Source organism: Tenrec ecaudatus, chromosome 8 (genome assembly GCF_050624435.1).
Source record: "Tenrec ecaudatus isolate mTenEca1 chromosome 8, mTenEca1.hap1, whole genome shotgun sequence".
Classification (NCBI taxonomy): Eukaryota; Metazoa; Chordata; class Mammalia; order Afrosoricida; family Tenrecidae; genus Tenrec; species Tenrec ecaudatus.
The window spans coordinates 36,043,537-36,060,397 of record NC_134537.1 but is presented as its reverse complement, the minus strand read 5'-3'; the positions used below and the strand labels follow the sequence as shown (position 1 = coordinate 36,060,397).

At 45.0% G+C, this 16,861-nt stretch overlaps 1 pseudogene; it reads right to left on the bottom strand.

The window, feature by feature from the left end:
* Window positions 1-15,573: 15,573 nt before the first annotated feature.
* LOC142454699 (endothelial differentiation-related factor 1 pseudogene) lies at window positions 15,574-16,135 on the bottom strand (annotated as a pseudogene).
* Between the last annotated feature and the right edge of the window lie 726 nt (window positions 16,136-16,861).

Below are 16,861 nucleotides of genomic sequence, written 5' to 3'. Positions count from 1 at the left end.
CAGATGCGGCACGGATACATTTGAGGCCCTAAGGAAAGGAAAGCCTTTGATCTGGGATTTTTCTGTTCTGCTGTAATCTAAGCCAATCATGCAATTAAAGATAATGTAGAGCTGCACCAGAGATCCGTTTGCACTGTGCGCTGAGCTTGGCTTTTGGAGAAGTAACATAGCAACTGAATTTTTTCTTTCTCTGTCTTTGTTAGCAACTAAAATCAGACTGACTCCCTCCTCCCCCACTTCTTCTTCCCTCCTGGTTTCATTAAGTGATTCAAAAGCCCTGTGTCCTGATTCTCTGAAAAATTCCATTTTCTCTTGGGGAAAAAGTGCCACTCCTGCCTTATAATCTCCTGCCATCAACAGGAGGCGAACTCTCACCTTTGTCACTTGACAAAAACGAAAATGTGGGGTTGGGGCAGAAGACAAATGGAATGTGATGAGGGAATTACTTAAGTGCTGAAGGTCAAATTTGAAATGTCAGAAATGTTCTGTTTACAGGTGCGAAACCTACAAATTGCTTCCCAGCTACATGGTCCATCGTTTCTCTGAGTATTTCTCTCCCTCTCCCAGGGAGAGGTACTGCTGTAGCGAAGCCGCATTCTGGCCACTCTCGTGAGCCCACTTAACATGAGCCGAGAAGATCTGCCAAATGCAAGAGCTAGAAAGAACCTCTGAAACCATCGAGTGCAAAGAACTCATTTCGTTTTGGAGAAACTCTGGGCCAAAGAGAAGAACTGCATGGTGGAGGAGAGTGGAAAACCCAGATTGCCTTCTGCCCCTTGAATCTCATGCAGCCCAGGGGCCGAGTCACTACTGTGTCACTGTCGTTTCCAGACACTTCTTAGACGTTTGAAAGAGAGGCGACACCTCCAGTCAGCTGTTCCAAGAGCTTTGGATGAGTGCTTTTGGGATGGGCGACAAGGAGAGGCGCTTAAAATAATTGAATTATTAATAGTAACAAGGGGTCCAATTGCTGCTGCTGCTGCTGCAGATTCATCACTCTCAAGCAAGTCTTCATGACATTTCATGTATCACCCAGCAGGATCAAACAGTAACTTCACAGGGTGAAAACTGGTGGCTTTATCGAAGAGTTATAAAATATGCCTTTTTCTTTGAAATCTCCTTTGAAATCAGATATGCCAGGGTGAACGGGCCTACCTTGCAGACTTAATCCAGGCAAGTATGTACATGTGGACAAACTCCACTATTTTTCTATTTCATTTTTCTATGAAAGCTTTTAAAGGCCCCTTCATCGTCTCTAGGCGTGACCTTTCTTTGGATTTCCAGGAATAATGTTGAATGGAATGTTGTTAAATACAAAAATGAAAGACTGAGATTACGCTCCAACTAAAGATGTACTTAAAAGATGGCTGTGATCAAGCTCTCTTTGAAGAGTCTCATGCTCTACAGACTGAGCTAGCCGGCCACATCAAGCTCTCTTTTAAATTGGACTCACACATTGTTCATCAAACAAATGAAGCGAACCGAGAGAGCGGCACCTGCCCTAACGGGTTCCTGGTCTAACACGCCGATGACATTCTGTAATGATGGACTCTGGGAAAGGGAATTTGCAAAATGCAGAGAGCATAATCCCTTGAAAACTTATCATCCATATCAACTTTACATGATCTTGAGATGTTCTACTGTCAAGAAAAATGCACTTTAAAACTGTTTTACCACAGTCATTTTAATCTTTATGGAGAAGATCTGGGAAATACTGCCATTGATAGTACCTTTCATGGGATCAATAAGTCTTCTAAAATATGAAGACATTTAGAATAGTGGACTAAAAGCAAGAATTGATTTTGGCTTCTGCACCCGTAGAGTAACAGGGACCAGTGTAGGCCCATGTTTTAAGCAACTGTGAAACTTCACGGGATAGACGGATGACAGCTCTTGCAGGAATGTGAGCCTCCTGAGAAGGAGCCCCCTAGTCACTGGCTCGTAGCCTGGGGGCATTGTCTGGAGCTGCAGGCAGGAGGGGTGTGTGTGTGTGTGTGTGTGTGTGTGTAGTTGGGGATTGTAGACACAGCACTGAGCAGAGAAAGCACCAGAATCCATCGTCTGCGGGCGCTGAAGTAGTCAGAACTGAAAGGACAGATTCACAAGGCCTGCCAGAAGATAGCTTCCGAGACATGACACGCTGCAGGATGGTTCTGGCAGACGCGTCGTATGGAAGACTCGGGAGTTCTGGCCATCACAGCCAGGAAACTGGCTAAAGACTGTTAACTTGCACTTGGGAATCCAGAGAAGCCTTCTGTTGTTAACTACCATTGAGTCAGCCCTGCCCATGGCAGCTCCCACTCCCGGTGCTAATTCTTCACGATCCCTGCATCTGCTCGAGTCTAATATGCAGCCACTGTGCGTTTGGGGTGTGTTTCAACCTAGAAGGCTCATGTTGGGCACAATATTGAACAAAATTCTGCTGCGATCAATGGCGTGTCGCTGGCTATATTTTAGCAACAGATTACTAGCCTTTCTTCCTCCAGCCCAGCTTAGTCTGGTAGTTCTACTGAAATCCATCCACCGTCAGTGGCCTGCTGGTATTTGAAACTCTGGGCACAGCTCTATTCCGTAGCAACGACAACTGGTAGGTAGATGGTAGAGATAAACGATCTCTAGAGTAAGGGCTATTGCTAGATCTACCCTAAGAAACCTTAAAATCAAGCTTCTACAGGATGAAAATTGCATGCCAGTAAATTACTAATGGATGCAAGAATGCCCAACACTCTTTAAAGGAAATTACACACACACACACACACACAAATATATATAGATATCCTGACAAAAATAGAAGGTTTCTAATGTACAACACACAAGATGATACACAGTGTAAGGTGGTGAGTGGGTGTAGGGGTCAACAGAAATACAATGTCAAAGTTAGATTTTATGTCCACTTGAATTTGGATGAAAGTGTAGGGATGGAATCCAACTTGTCAATCCGGTTACAGTCTGATATTGCCCCTTTGGGTGTGTGACCTCTTGATAAGAGAGAAACTGGGAACTTCTCCTTCCTCTCTTGCCCTTCATCTTTGCTGGGACTATAGCTGCCTCCAGGAATGGCCATTGTGGGATGCTGAGCCTGAGAGCCAACCTGCGAACTGTTGGCACCCTGCCAAGCTCCCACCAACCTTGATTCCATGTGATTCTGCACCCCCACCCTGTGACCTCCCTGCTTCCTAGGTCACCTTTCTTGGTCATCAGCCCACAGCCACGTGAATCTGAAGAGGGCTCCGATGAATATAGGTATGGGACCCATGGACTTGAGTTGGACTGGGCTGAAACTCTTCTTGATATAAAATTACTTCTTGATGGAAAGTTCTTTCTGATACGTGTATGAGGGTCACTGCTTTTGTTTCTCTAGACAACTCAGCCTAACAGAAAGAACAGTGACCAAGATGCTGGAATTGGCAAGCCAACTATTTAAGCAGCTCTTATACATGACTGACTGTCGATTGAAAAGGAAAGACCTGCAGAATGGAAAGTGGAATTTCTCAAGCCAAAAAAGATAGTATCTGCAATAAAAACAAGGAACTTCAATACATTTCCAAATATATATTCACCCCTTCACAAGCATTTAAAAAATATCTCACAACGAATACATTTTTTACAATAAAGTTTTCAGTTTCAAGTTTAGGGTCTGCACTTGAATTGTGCAGAGTCTGGGGATTTAAAAGAGCTCCCAGAGCTGTAGAAAATCCTCTCAGTGGAAAGAGACATAGAAATTATATCAAGATATAAAAAAATTAGAATTTTAGCTGTTAAAGGCAAGTTATAAATGATTCATTAGCTGGCTTAGCAGTGGGGAGCCAAAAAGAATAGTTTCCTTGGTGAGAAGCAATGAAAGAAAATATTTCAAACCAAAAACGAAGCAAAAGCAAGACATAGATAAAGATGGTCATCCACATAAAAGGAGTTCGAGGTAATTTCATCCTCAATCAAAGCTAGCTCCTCACATTTCAAGGAGACATCTGCCTCCCTTGATCTGATCTCCCTCAGACGTTGCTACAAGTCAGCAGGGCCCGGAACTCCAACTTTCATAGGCTTTTCTAGCGCCACTCTTATGAGTGTCTAGACCTTAGGTTAGAAAGGGCAAGCAAGCACTGCTAAGAGGTACATGTGCAGATGTGTGAGTGTGCATGAGCATGTATCTTCGAGAGTGCTGCTGGGACTTATTTCCTCACTGAGTGTCCAAAGCAGGGTCTCAGTTGTATAGATTCCTCTCTTGCTATTAGCCCCAGTGTGTTCCTTGTTCTCTTGGCAATTCGCCCACGGAGTCTTCCTTAGTACGTGCATGCATATCACTGCTTAATTACTTAGAAGTGATTAGGTTTAGGGTACATCCTGCCCTGCTAGGATCGCAACTAACTGACTGAGTATACCAGATTGCAGTCGACTGGAGAGGGACTCCAAGTAATTACATTAGATTGTGCTGTAGTCACACAGGTGGGGTAGACATACACGCCGACCGATGGTCATATCCTGTAGGCTGACGGCACTTGGCAGGAATGGAGATCTCTTTCTATGCCTGTACACAGTGACAGAACCAGGAAAGGGGACAGAGCTGTGGTTCATTCTCAAGAGTAGTACCTTACTGTTGATATTAAGTTACTTATAATCACCAGCTCATCAAACTAAACAAACGCAGACTGACATCGGGCTGATTTTATTATTGTCTTAAAATTCTCTCTAGGTGTCACTTTCACTGTCCCCTCCCTTCCCAACATACACCTCTGCCCACAAACTTGCTTATGACTCTCATGGGCCAGTTTTCCTCTTTTAATCAGTCTTAAGGTAGTCAACTGTAATACGATGCTCTGCTCTACAGCAGAATTCACTAAGGAACTGGGAGTATTATAGAGTCTTTAATCATATAGTTTATGCACCTGTTTTTAATTTTTCTCAACACTATTGTATTTATTGGCATACCCTCTAAGGATAATTTCATAGGGGAAACAAACCCCTGATACATTTAATAATGGTATCTGTTGCTTATATGGCAACTAGGCCAATCTTAAAATTCAAGATTCAGTTCAATCTCTTAGTATGGTTGTATCTTCAAGGACATAGATGGATATTATTATTCTTAGTTGACAGATATGGAAGTGGAGGTTCAGAGGTGAACTTCCTAAAGCCACAAAGGCAATAAGAGAGGACCAGACTCTCCGCTGTCCTCTTGCCCAGCCACAGTTTCGTTTGACTGACCTACACTGGGCCCATGTAGATGTCTATTCAAATTACCTATCCCTCAGAGGTGCTCAGAAAGGATATTTTGTAAGTTTATGTCTTTACTTTTTCTCTTGTGATTTAAGCTAATGGAAAGCCAGAGCTTTGGAATGAAAATGAACTTGCTTAGACAGTGCAGTGACCAAGCAGTCGCACAAATGCAGATCCTGCACATCGCGTTATGCCGCATTACCAACCTGGACTCAGGGCTTTAATGGGATCATTGAAACCCATAAGCTTGGTGAAAGAGAACATACCCAGAAACAACAGAATAATTAATATTATATGGCATCATTAGGTTTCTACCATCTTGAGAAAAGGCAATTCCAGGAATACATTAGTTATAGCCTAGTCCCACATAAACCCAGAGCCCTGGTGACATATGGTTTAAACATTGGACGGCTAACTGCAAGGTCAATAGTTCAGAACTCCCAGATGCTCTGCAGGAAGAAAATGAGGATTTCTACTTCCCCAAAGAATTACAGTCTCAGAAACACAGGGGCAGTTCCACCCTGTCCTATAGAGTCACAATAAGTTGGAATTAACTCGATGGCCATACATTTCATTTGGGAGTCCCACATATATTTAGAGATAAAGGACATCTTTTTAAAAGTAGGTTTCTTTCATCTGTCCCCCTGAAATATACAAAGGAGGTTTCAAAATTTCATGGGGGAAATGGAATTAAATGATGATAGAATTTTCTAAGAATTTTTTGAGCCCCCCTTGTATTTCTTTTGCTTGTTTCCACCTCTTCAACCAAGATGTGGTTCAGGGCAAGAAATCTAACTCAGTATCCAGAAAAAGGTTTGACAAGTAGCCTGGGAGATTCTTCTGGATGACAGATCCTGCCCACCTGCCTCCACCGTACACCGTGTATGAACACAGCCTTGTGGCAGGAGTGAGAAGGGAAGCTGTGGCTGCCCTATCTGACTCAGAGGCACACTGGGCAAAGGGAGGCATAAGATCGAGAACCCACCAGTCCAACCCAAGTGCCCTGACTTCCCTGCTCTAGGCTTGAGTCTGTAGAGAGAACTACATGGAACAAGTTACAGATGAAATGTTGTCCCAATACCTATACAGGGCTTTTTAAAGGACCTCTCCTGGTGGGCTGAACTCCCCATACCAACCTGGAGCACATATGTATCAAATTAAACTGGGCAGAACAATTAGATACAGGACTCAACATGATGTTCTCCTGAGCAGTTCTAACATCCTCATTGAAAATCAACCACATCACCATTTTTAACCAAATGCTAAGCAGTTTTAGATGACCTGGAAAAGCTGATGAGGCTGTGAGGTAAGAGCACGCCTATATACGTGTAGACCTAGAGGGAAGAATCAGACACAGCTGAATTGAGAGGCCGCTGGCTTGCCACAGGTCGAATGGACAAGGTATCCCCACAAGAAAGGATGGAGCGGGACTGTTTACACCAGGGAGCCAGAAAGCGGTATGGTAGAGACTCAAAAGGATTTAAAATGGTAACAAGGACTAAGATAATGTTGAGGTGGCCAAGTAGAAGAGAGAAAGAGAGAGAGAGAGATCAGATGATGGTAGAGAGAGAGAGAGATTAATCAGATGATGGTAGAGAGTAGCTACAACCAGGTGACAAAAGATCATGCCTCAGAGCCCAGAGGAACCAGCAGATGTTACAGGGAAGCAACGTTGCTCTGATGATTCTCCCGTCTTCTTCAACACCACGATGTTATAAAGCCCCTTTCTTCCACAAATACGAGCCCTTCCAACTCCCAGGCAACCGTAGAAAGAGGAGCAGAAAGCAGAGAGAGACTATTTTTAGCCTACTTAAGAATGTTATCTGAAGGCACTGCTTCAATCATTGCACTGGGCTCGTATTTATGATTAGTTTGAGACTATCTCAGATCTAGGAAAGCATTGCGAGTGCAGTTTAAAAGCTATTTCCCCTCTGAATAATTTGAAAATACATTATGCTGCCGTGTTGGGTTACTACAGGGAGGTTACTTTGAGGACGCAGGTGAACCTGACCCAAGCCATGGTATTTTCGATTGCTTCCTAGGCATGTGGAACCTGGACAAGTGGAGCCAGAAGGAAGATCAAGGGAGAGTCGATGCATTTGCATTATAGTGCTGGTGACGACCATCAGCTGTTGTGTGGACTGCCAAAGGATACACACATCTGTTTGTGGAAGACTAATGACCCAAGTGCTCCTTGGAGGCAAGGATGGCGAGACTTCATCTTACATACTTGGGACATGCTATCAGGAGAGACAAGTCCCTGGAAATTTACATGCCGTGGTTGATCATGTAGAGGACAGGGAAAAAGAGGAAGAATGGCGTCCAGGAGATGGAATGATACAGTGGCTGCCGCAATGGGCTCCAGCATGAGAGCAATTGTGAGGAGGGCGCAGGACTGGGCGGCGTTTCTCTCTACTGTGCACAGGGCCGTGGTGGATCAGACCAACTTGAAGGCATCTAACAACTATTGTGTTAGGCGGGTTCGCTAAAGAAGCCAAATCCGGGACACTTGTATGTGAATGTATATAGAACACAATTAATATCAAGAAATGGCTCACACAATTGTAGAAGTGGGTAAGTCCAGTCTGATTCAGATGTGAACGGAAGGCTTCTTCTGACTCATGTAGCATCAGGGGCTGATGAACAGGAAACAGGAAGATGAAGCAGGGAGGTCACAAGCTGGTGGGTGCTGAGGTGAATGGATTCAAGATGGGCTGAATTCATCCAAGGTCGGCGTTCCCCTGATGGTTCCTAGAATGGGCAGGAGATACAAGAGGCTTAGGAACCAGCTGCAGAAGCCAAATCCAGCCGTAGAAGTGAGCTGGCTTCCACATACTGTCAATTTACACAGAGTAACCTACACCCTGAACAACCCCCCCCCACCGCCCCCCTCTCAATCATACCAAGGCTGTGACCAGACTGAGGAGGTCTATGCTCCTCACAGTGCTTTCCTGTATCACAGGTGATCCCACCAAGGAGCTGGCCACATGATGTTAGATTATATCATGGGTACATCCTCGCCACCCAAGTTTACATGTCTATCCCGGACACTCTCTAATCCGCACAAACGGTCATGCGTATTTCCAGAACAACAAGAACACTCTTCTTCAGACTGCAGCGATACCATTAAGATCAAGAAACTAGGATTGATAAAGTGCAACCACTTCCTCCTTTAACCCCAATCAAATTTTACACATTGTCACATAATGTTCTTTATAGCAAAACAAATCCCAAATGGTGTAGCTGTCATGTTCCTTTTGATAATTTTCAATGTGCAACTCTTCTAGGATCTTGATGCTTTTGAAGATGGCAAGGTTGTTTGTTTGTAGAATATCCTCGATTTGCATTTTCTGATGTTTCTGTGTCCTTAGGTCCAGGCAGTTAGACCACAGAAGAGAGCCTGGTCTGTTCTCACTGCACCTGATCAGGTGGCACATAATTTCAAGTAATGGTGATGTTCATTAATGACGATGTCCACTTTGATCACCTGATGAAAATCTGTCCAGCTCAATCACTATAAAATTATTCCTTTCCCCTGTGAATGAACAGATGTGTGGGGTGGGGAAGACTTTGAAACGATATAAGCATGCTGTTCTTTATCACACTTCCAGTGTCTTCAGTTATGACCATATCAGTAGGGATACATAATTCCTTATTTTGTTACCATCCCATATGAGAATGATCTATTTTTCACTTTGTACGCTCCTATCATTCTTCATGCATCTCCTTCATTGTATGGCACAAACAGAGATTCCAGTCTTTATACCGACTTGGCTTCTGACCTGAATTATTCAGGAAGGGAAGAGAAGTGAGGAAAAGAGCTAATGAAGTTGTCAGCTCAGGCTGATGAGTTAATTTCGGTGTTGCCAGTCAACTTCTGTCGAGATGACAGCCTGGGAAACCCTACAAGACAGTTCAACTGTCCTAGAAGATGATCATTCTGACTCACTGGCAGTGGGCTTAGCTCCTCACACAATGTGTGGTTCTTAATAAGAAGACAAACGAACAACTCATCATAGGCTAATACGAATTTCAAATCTTTTCGCAAATATATAATCAAATCATCTTGGGAGACCTGGGGTCATACTGTCAATTTCTCGAGTCGATCATTGATACCTTTCATCTCCTCCACTTTCATTCCTTCACAGCAACACTCTGTGAAACTGACCAGTACCACGAGCCTGCTTTAGGGAGCATGGAAAAACGGGAGAAATTTTAATATTAAAAACAACAACAACCGTGAGGAGAAACCATAGATGGAAGATCAGTAGGTTTAATCACCTTGGAATTAAACAGGCCCGGTTCTCTGGAATGTAGGAAAAACTGAAAGTTGGAATAAATCAGCGCTTAACTGGGATTTCGAACTCGGATTCACTGTCAATGCAAAGTGGTACAGCTGTCTTGGATGACAGTGTGACAGCTCCTTACAAAGTTCAGCATGTGCTTTCCACCTGATCCGTCAGTCACACTCATATGCATGAACTCAATTAAGATGGAAGCATGTCCATAAAGCCTTCCCATGACTGTTTCCGGCAGCTTTATTCATAATCATAAAACATCAGAAGCAACTAGGTGTCATTCAGTAGATGAGTGATGGGAGATCTATCTATCTATATCTATCTATCTATCTATCTATCTATCTATCTATCTATCTATCTATCTATCTATCTATATCTATATCTATATATATCTGTACTATTGTTATGAGTGCCATCAAGTCCATTCCAACTCTCAGCTCCCCGATGGACACAGAAGGGGAAACCACCTGCTCTCACACCATCCCCACGATTGTGCTCTTGTTCGGGCCCACACGTCTGCACTGAAGGTGATTCAAAAACTAAAGGAAATCAGATATCAAGCCACTAAAGGACATGGAGGACTGTGAAAGAAGCAGCCCCGGACACTATGTACCATGGCATTCCAACTATATGAAAAGGCAAACTTACAGAAGCAGAGAAAAGACTCATGTTGCCAGGCTCAGCACAGGGCATTTCTGGAGAGTGAAACTATTCTGTAGGATGATACTGCAATGGTAGACACGTGACATCAAACAGTGGCAAAACCCGCAGGACTGTCCAGCCCCCCAAGACCACCCCGATGCAGAGTAGAGGAGCCCTCCCCACTGCTAACAGGCCTGGTCCCTCGGCCGGAGAGAGACAGGGCAATCTGCTGCCGTGCATAGTGCAGCCTCAGCACCCAGGAGACAGTTCCAGCCTGTTTGTTGCATGTGGTGCCTGTGGGTCACAAAGAACTCCATGGCCCCACCACTAACAACAGTGTAAACCATGCCTTTTAGTCAACACGAGTGCAGCAAGATTGGTTCATTAACTGCAAGATATTAGTAGAAATAATATACAGTTGGGAAGAAGTAGGTGGAAACTCTTTCCTCTCTGCATATTTTCACTAAATTTAAAACTGTTCTAAAAATAGTTCATTATAAGCACACACACACATACACACACACACACACACGCACACACCCCACACCATAACCCTCAGGAGTTTCGGAAGCAGCAGGCGGTGTTGTCTCTGATGCCAGCACTGATTTTACAACACAAAACTGTTTCCAAGAGGCTTACACAATTTGCTAGAAACCATGAGCCAAATGATCATACTCCACTTGTCCAAGCAGCTGCGTTTGCAGATAAAAATACGGTCCAGGTATAATCAAGTTTTACCAACATTTTCTTTCTGGGGAATGACATTTTAAAAGTATTAATTTTCTAAGTTGTTACATTTCTGTTACAATGGGGTTTTTACTGAATATGTATTATTTAACACCAAAAAAAATTATAAACATGCAAGAACTACAAATGGTAAGCTAAAAGGGAACTAGATTTTAAAAGTGCCTGACTAGGAGTTGATTCCGTCTCCTCATGACCCTATCGGATACAGTGCAAGTGTTCTCTCAGCTTTGGGAGGCTGTAACTCGTAACTGGAGCAGGCTACCATCTCTTTCTACTTGGAGCTTTAGTGGGTTCCAACCAGCAACTTTGAGGTGAGCCACCTCGTTCTTCACACACAGCACCACCTGGGCTACTTAGAAACCAAATAGTTTCATTAAGGTACATTTTTTCCTGGGTTGTTACTTATGCGAGGGTAACAAAAAGAAAAAAAGCAGAAAAATTTTCAAAGCTATACACACACACACACACACACATATATTACAAAACAACTCTCCATAACACCTAATACATTTGTCGAATCGGCAGATCCATTCTTGGAAACAAAAGAAGTAACTTGGAGCAAGATCAGGTGAGTCAGGTGGGTGGGGCAAGAGAGGCATGCTGTTTTGTGCCCAAAACTGGCTCACTGAGATGACCGTGTGAGCTGGTGCATGGACATGATGGCAAAACCAGTCCCCTGTCTGCCACAAATCAGGCCTTTTTTGTTGTGCATTGTTACGTGATCTTTCAGAACCTCTAAATAGAACGTTTAACAATCTGACCTGGTGGAACAAAATCCAGATGCCCTATCCCCCTCACGTCAAAAACGAATGAGCATTGTCCTGACCTTTGATTTCACTTGAAGAGCTTTTGGGGGCCAGGGTGAAAATGGCATCTTCCACTGGTTTAATTGATGTTTGCTTTTGGGGTTGTAAGAACGGCACCATGTCTGGGTCGCTTCAGAGCTGTTCTTTCAAAACACAGCATATTTCCACTGGACACTATTTTTTTTTCTTGTCAGCAGAACCCAAGGCACAAATTAGGCAGCTCCCCTTCTCATTCCCAAATCTTCCATGCACAAGTGCACAAATTTTGCCACCATTTCATCCATTTGGGAAGTTGGCACAGTCTAGAACGAGGTTGTCATCAATCAACATTTCATCTATTTTGAAATGAGAAAACCATCCATCTACTTGAGCTTTCCCCACAGCGCTGTCCTTGTCAGCTCTGCTCAACATCACAGCAGTTTTCCGTAGTATTTTTACCGAGCAGGAAACAAAATTTCAGAGCTGCACACGGTTCTCTTAAATCGACCATCACAGAAAGCAAGGCTTGAGGGAAACTGCTTTCACAAAAATTTCACCATGACCACGGAGAACCTTCCCAGGTGATGCCACTGGGTGCGCTAGCTCAGAGCAAGTTGCTCAGTACTGGCCTAGCAGGAAAAACGCATACTATGAAAGCTCTGCTCTGCCCAGTGCAATTCCATTGGTGGTGGTGGTGGTGGTGGTGGTGGTGGTGGTGGTGGTGGTGGTGGTGGTGGTGGAGGTGGAGGTGGTGGTGGTGGTGGTGGTGGTGGTGGTGGTGGTGGTGGAGGTGGTGGTGGTGGTGGTGGTGGTGGTGGTGGTGGTGGTGGTGGTGGTGGAGATGGTGGTGTGATGGTGGTGGAGGTGGTGGTGGTGGAGGTGGAGGTGGTGGTGGTGGAGGTGAAGGTGGTGGTGGTGGTGGTGGAGGTGGAGGTGGAGGTGGAGCTGGAGGTGGTGGTGGTGGTGGTGGTGATGGTGGTGGTGGAGGTGGTGGTGGTGGTGGAGGTGGTGGAGGTGGTGGTGGTGGTGGTGGTGGTGGTGGTGGTGGTGGAGGTGGTGGTGGTGGTGGTGGTGGTGGTGGTGGTGGTCGTGGTGGTGGAGGTGGTGGTGGTGGTGGAGGTGGTGGTGGTGGTGGTGGTGGTGGTGGTGGTGGATGTGGTGGTGGTGGTGGGGTGCTTCTTGTACATTCAGTCAGAGGAGGCTTTCTACTCCTGTAGAGTTATAGTCTCAGAAACTGACAAGCACAGTGGCCAGTGTAAAATATGAAAGCAATAATAATTTATCATTTATCAAGGGGTCTCAAGGGTAGTGGTTGGGGTGGGGGAGGGAGGGAACAATGAGGAGCTGATACCAAGGGCTCAAAATAGAAAGTAAATGTTCAGAAAATGATGATGGCGTCATATGTACAAATGTGCTTGATTCAATTGATGTATGGATTGTTATAAGAGTTGTAAGAGTCCCCAATAAAATGATTTAAAAAGCAAAACAAACCAATTGGTGTATGGAATGGTATATGAGATATGAGAGGGGACGGTGGGGACAGGAGGGGAGGAAGAGGGAACCGATCGCCATGATCAACACATAACCACTTCCCCGCTCCCCCTTCCTCAGGGAGGAAACAACAGAAACCATGGGGGAAGGGAGACAATGGTCAGTGTAAGATATGAAAATAATAATTTATAATTTATCCTGGGGTGAGAAGGGGGGGTAGAGAGGAACAGATACTAAGGGTGCAATAGAAAGTAAATGTTTAGACAATAATGATGGCAAAAATATGAGAGGTACAATTGATGTAAGGATTGTTATCAGAGCTGTACGAGCCCAAATAAAATGATCTTTTAATTATTTTTAAAAATCTTTTTTTAAAAAAAGAACTGTGAAAACTTTGTGTAGCTGATTTAATTTTATGTGATTATAATAAAAGGCATCATTTTCACACACACACACACACAAAGAGCTGTAAGAGTCCACAATAAAATGATTAAAATAATAATAATCAGTGTCTGACACCCCCAGTGGCAAGAGCCACCCTCCCCCCCTTACGGGGTTGCCACCAGTCAGAGTTGACTCAATGGCAGTGAGTTTGGCTTCTGTACATTTAAGTAACTACCATCTAATCAACATGAAGAATATCTGTATTTCCCAAGAGTCTTCCAGAATGTCAACCTTCCTCCTCATCAACCCCTCTGAGATAGCCACTAGTTGCCCTTCTGTCACAGAGAGTAGGGGTAGGAAGCAGTCTCCAGCTCTGACTTCATCACCCAATACGAAATCAATTTACACAAGTCCCCTCTCTTCCTTTGTGTCTCAGGCCATGGATTAAGTGACCTTTGAGGATATTTTCACTTCTAATTATACCAAGGGAGGAATGAGAGGTGAGATATTGTCTTTCAAGGGTCCTTAGTGATTGAGTGGTAAAAATTCTCTCCCAACTTCCAGGCCTAACTCCCTTTACCACATCATAGGGCATCTCTATAAATGACTTGCATCAAATAAGTGTGTGCATATGAGAAAGCAACATTTAGTTCTTGAGAATTAAAACTAAAGTTCTACATTCTTAAAAAAAACTAGCTGCCATGGGATGGATTTTGACTCATAGCGCCCCTATAGGTCAGAGTAGAACTGTGCCTGTCAGTTTCTGAGACTGTAACTATACAGGAGTAGAAAGCCTCATCTTTCTCCCCCAGAGCCGTTGGTAGTTTTGAATTGCCGGACTTGTGGTTAGAAGTTCAGCCCATAAACAGTACGCGGCCAGGGCTCTTCCCAAACTTTTCCCTATTTCATATTAGTCAAACAACTGCACTGAATTCCCCAGGAAGGCAATGAGAGTCGAAACAGTGCCTGTCCCTGCTCCAGTGACGAGTGAACAACACTTGTCCACATGATCCAAACGGAAAGAGGAAATCCTCCGGCTACAAGAGCTACCTAGATAGAGTTGTTTTGTTTTGTTTTCAGACTTGAATTTTTTTTTAATTTTATGTACAAATAGTTGGCATTGTTTCTTGTGATGGGTAGCTATCTTGGATAGTCCATTCAAAGATCACTTAAGCCAGCTTTATGAAGCCCATGTCCTTCGCATGTACTGATGGAAACACGGACAGCACACATTGAGGCCATGTTTCCCCATTAAGATCGTGCCGGTTTGACCACAAGACAAGCGGCCAGACTGGAACCCTGGATGAATTTCCATGGGTGGCTTCAGTAGAGTAGCTGCGGACCCATCTTGTTTTTCCAGGCTCTCTCCAAGGCAAAAGGGCCGTAGGTGGAGTTTTAAGTGGGCAAAGAACTCATTTCCAGGTGAGAGATCAGAACAGGCTGGGCAGTGATGGCATGAGACCTGCACCTTGAATGGCAAGCAGTAGTTGAATAGACACCATGAGAGGAATTCACTTCTTCCATGCTTGGCTGTTCTTTCATGAGGATCACACCGTCTATCTTTATGGAGATTTCCCTATCCGGTCCTCGCAGATTCCATCCGATTCACATCTTCAAGTGAGTATATTATCACTGGGCACAACGTTTGTACAACATTATCATCAAATGATCCTTTATAGGGACAGCTTTGTCTCCTCTGGAGAAGAGCATCATGCTTGGTCAAGCGGAAAGCCAGCGAAAGGAGGACGATGCTCAAGGAGATGGATCAACGCAGAAGCCACAACACTGGACTCCTGCGTACTAACTGTGCCAGTGAGAAAAGGAGCTGTCCACGGAGCCACTGTAATTGAGGGATTCTGGGGAGACAGGTGATGTTTTACACGGTAGGTGTGGGGGGAGGGATCCCCAGTGGCCTGGTGTCCCGAGTCGCTGGCCAGTGAAGGGACACGAAGCCCGTCGGTCGGGAGCCCCCAGACGGGAGCAGTGTGGACACCAGATTCGCGGCTTTGTGCTCACTTCGCCCTCGGGCCCTTCGCGGACTCCAGATGTCCTTGCCCCGCAACATGAGGCCATTGGCCCTCTCAAGCTTGCCCAGAGCCTGGGTGTTGGCGATGGCCCGTTCACTCTTGTAGTCGGCGACGGCTTGGGGCTTCCCGTTGATTTTGGTGGCCAGGTCTTTCTGCGTGAGCCCCTTGCTCTGCTGGCCCTGCTGGATGACCATGATCACTTCCAGGGTCACGCGGCCCTGGCGCAGCTCCTCCGTCACTCGGTGCAGCTTGGCGGTGTTCTTGGTGCTGGAGTGCTGCTTCTTCTGACCAGCGGCCCATTTCTTGGACGTCTCCACATCCCCACCTCGTCTCTGTGCTGCCAGAAGGGCCTGCTTGGACTTGGCTTGGGCGGCCCTGAGCCCTTCTTGCGCAGCACGGTCACCGTGTCCCAGTCGCTCTCGGCCACAGCGAGTTGGCGACCTAGTCCAGTGGCTCTGCGGAGGCTGCTCGCGCCCTCCCAACTTTTCAGACGCAGCTGTGGAGGCTCAGAAAGATCATGGAATTTCAGCACCGTCACCCGACTCATAAATTGCAGGGCCCTAACTTGCACTTGCTCTTCTGGATTTGCATAATTTCCGTTTCAAAATTGGTTCCTCTTCTAGGAATGCAAGCGAATAAGAGTTTAATTGGCTAGGAACTTTTGTCTAAGGAACCTGACCATCCCTTCTCACTAAGAGGGAATGAACTGTATTGAACCCGTCCCGCGCTCTCAGTAAAGAGTGCTCACAGAGTCCCTTTGTGCAGGTTGAAGCGGAACGTGGAAACTCACCAGCTCAGTCAATTAAGGGAACGGCGGGCGCAGGAATGGGAAGAGAGATACCAGATGGGAAGGGTGAGTGAAGGGGGCAGAGGAGGGGAAGAAGGGGAAACTGGCCCCCACACAACCACACACCCCTCCAGGGGGAAGAACAACGGAAACCATGGGGGAGGGAGACAGTGGTCGGCGAGAGACATGAAAATAACAATTTATAATCTATCAAGGGATCACGGGGGGAGGGGGGAGGAAAAGGAGGATCTGATACCAAGGGCTCAATAGAAAGTAGCTGTCTAGAAAGGAAGATAGCAACATGTGTACAAATATGCCCCATGCAGTCGATGGATAGCTTGTAATAAGCATTGTAAGAGCTCTCAATAAAATGATTTTTTTAATTAGGTGAAATATACTAAGCAAGATATTTTGCTTTGGGGTTTATTTAGTGTATATATATATATATATATATATATATATATTTACACCAATAAAATCTAAAAG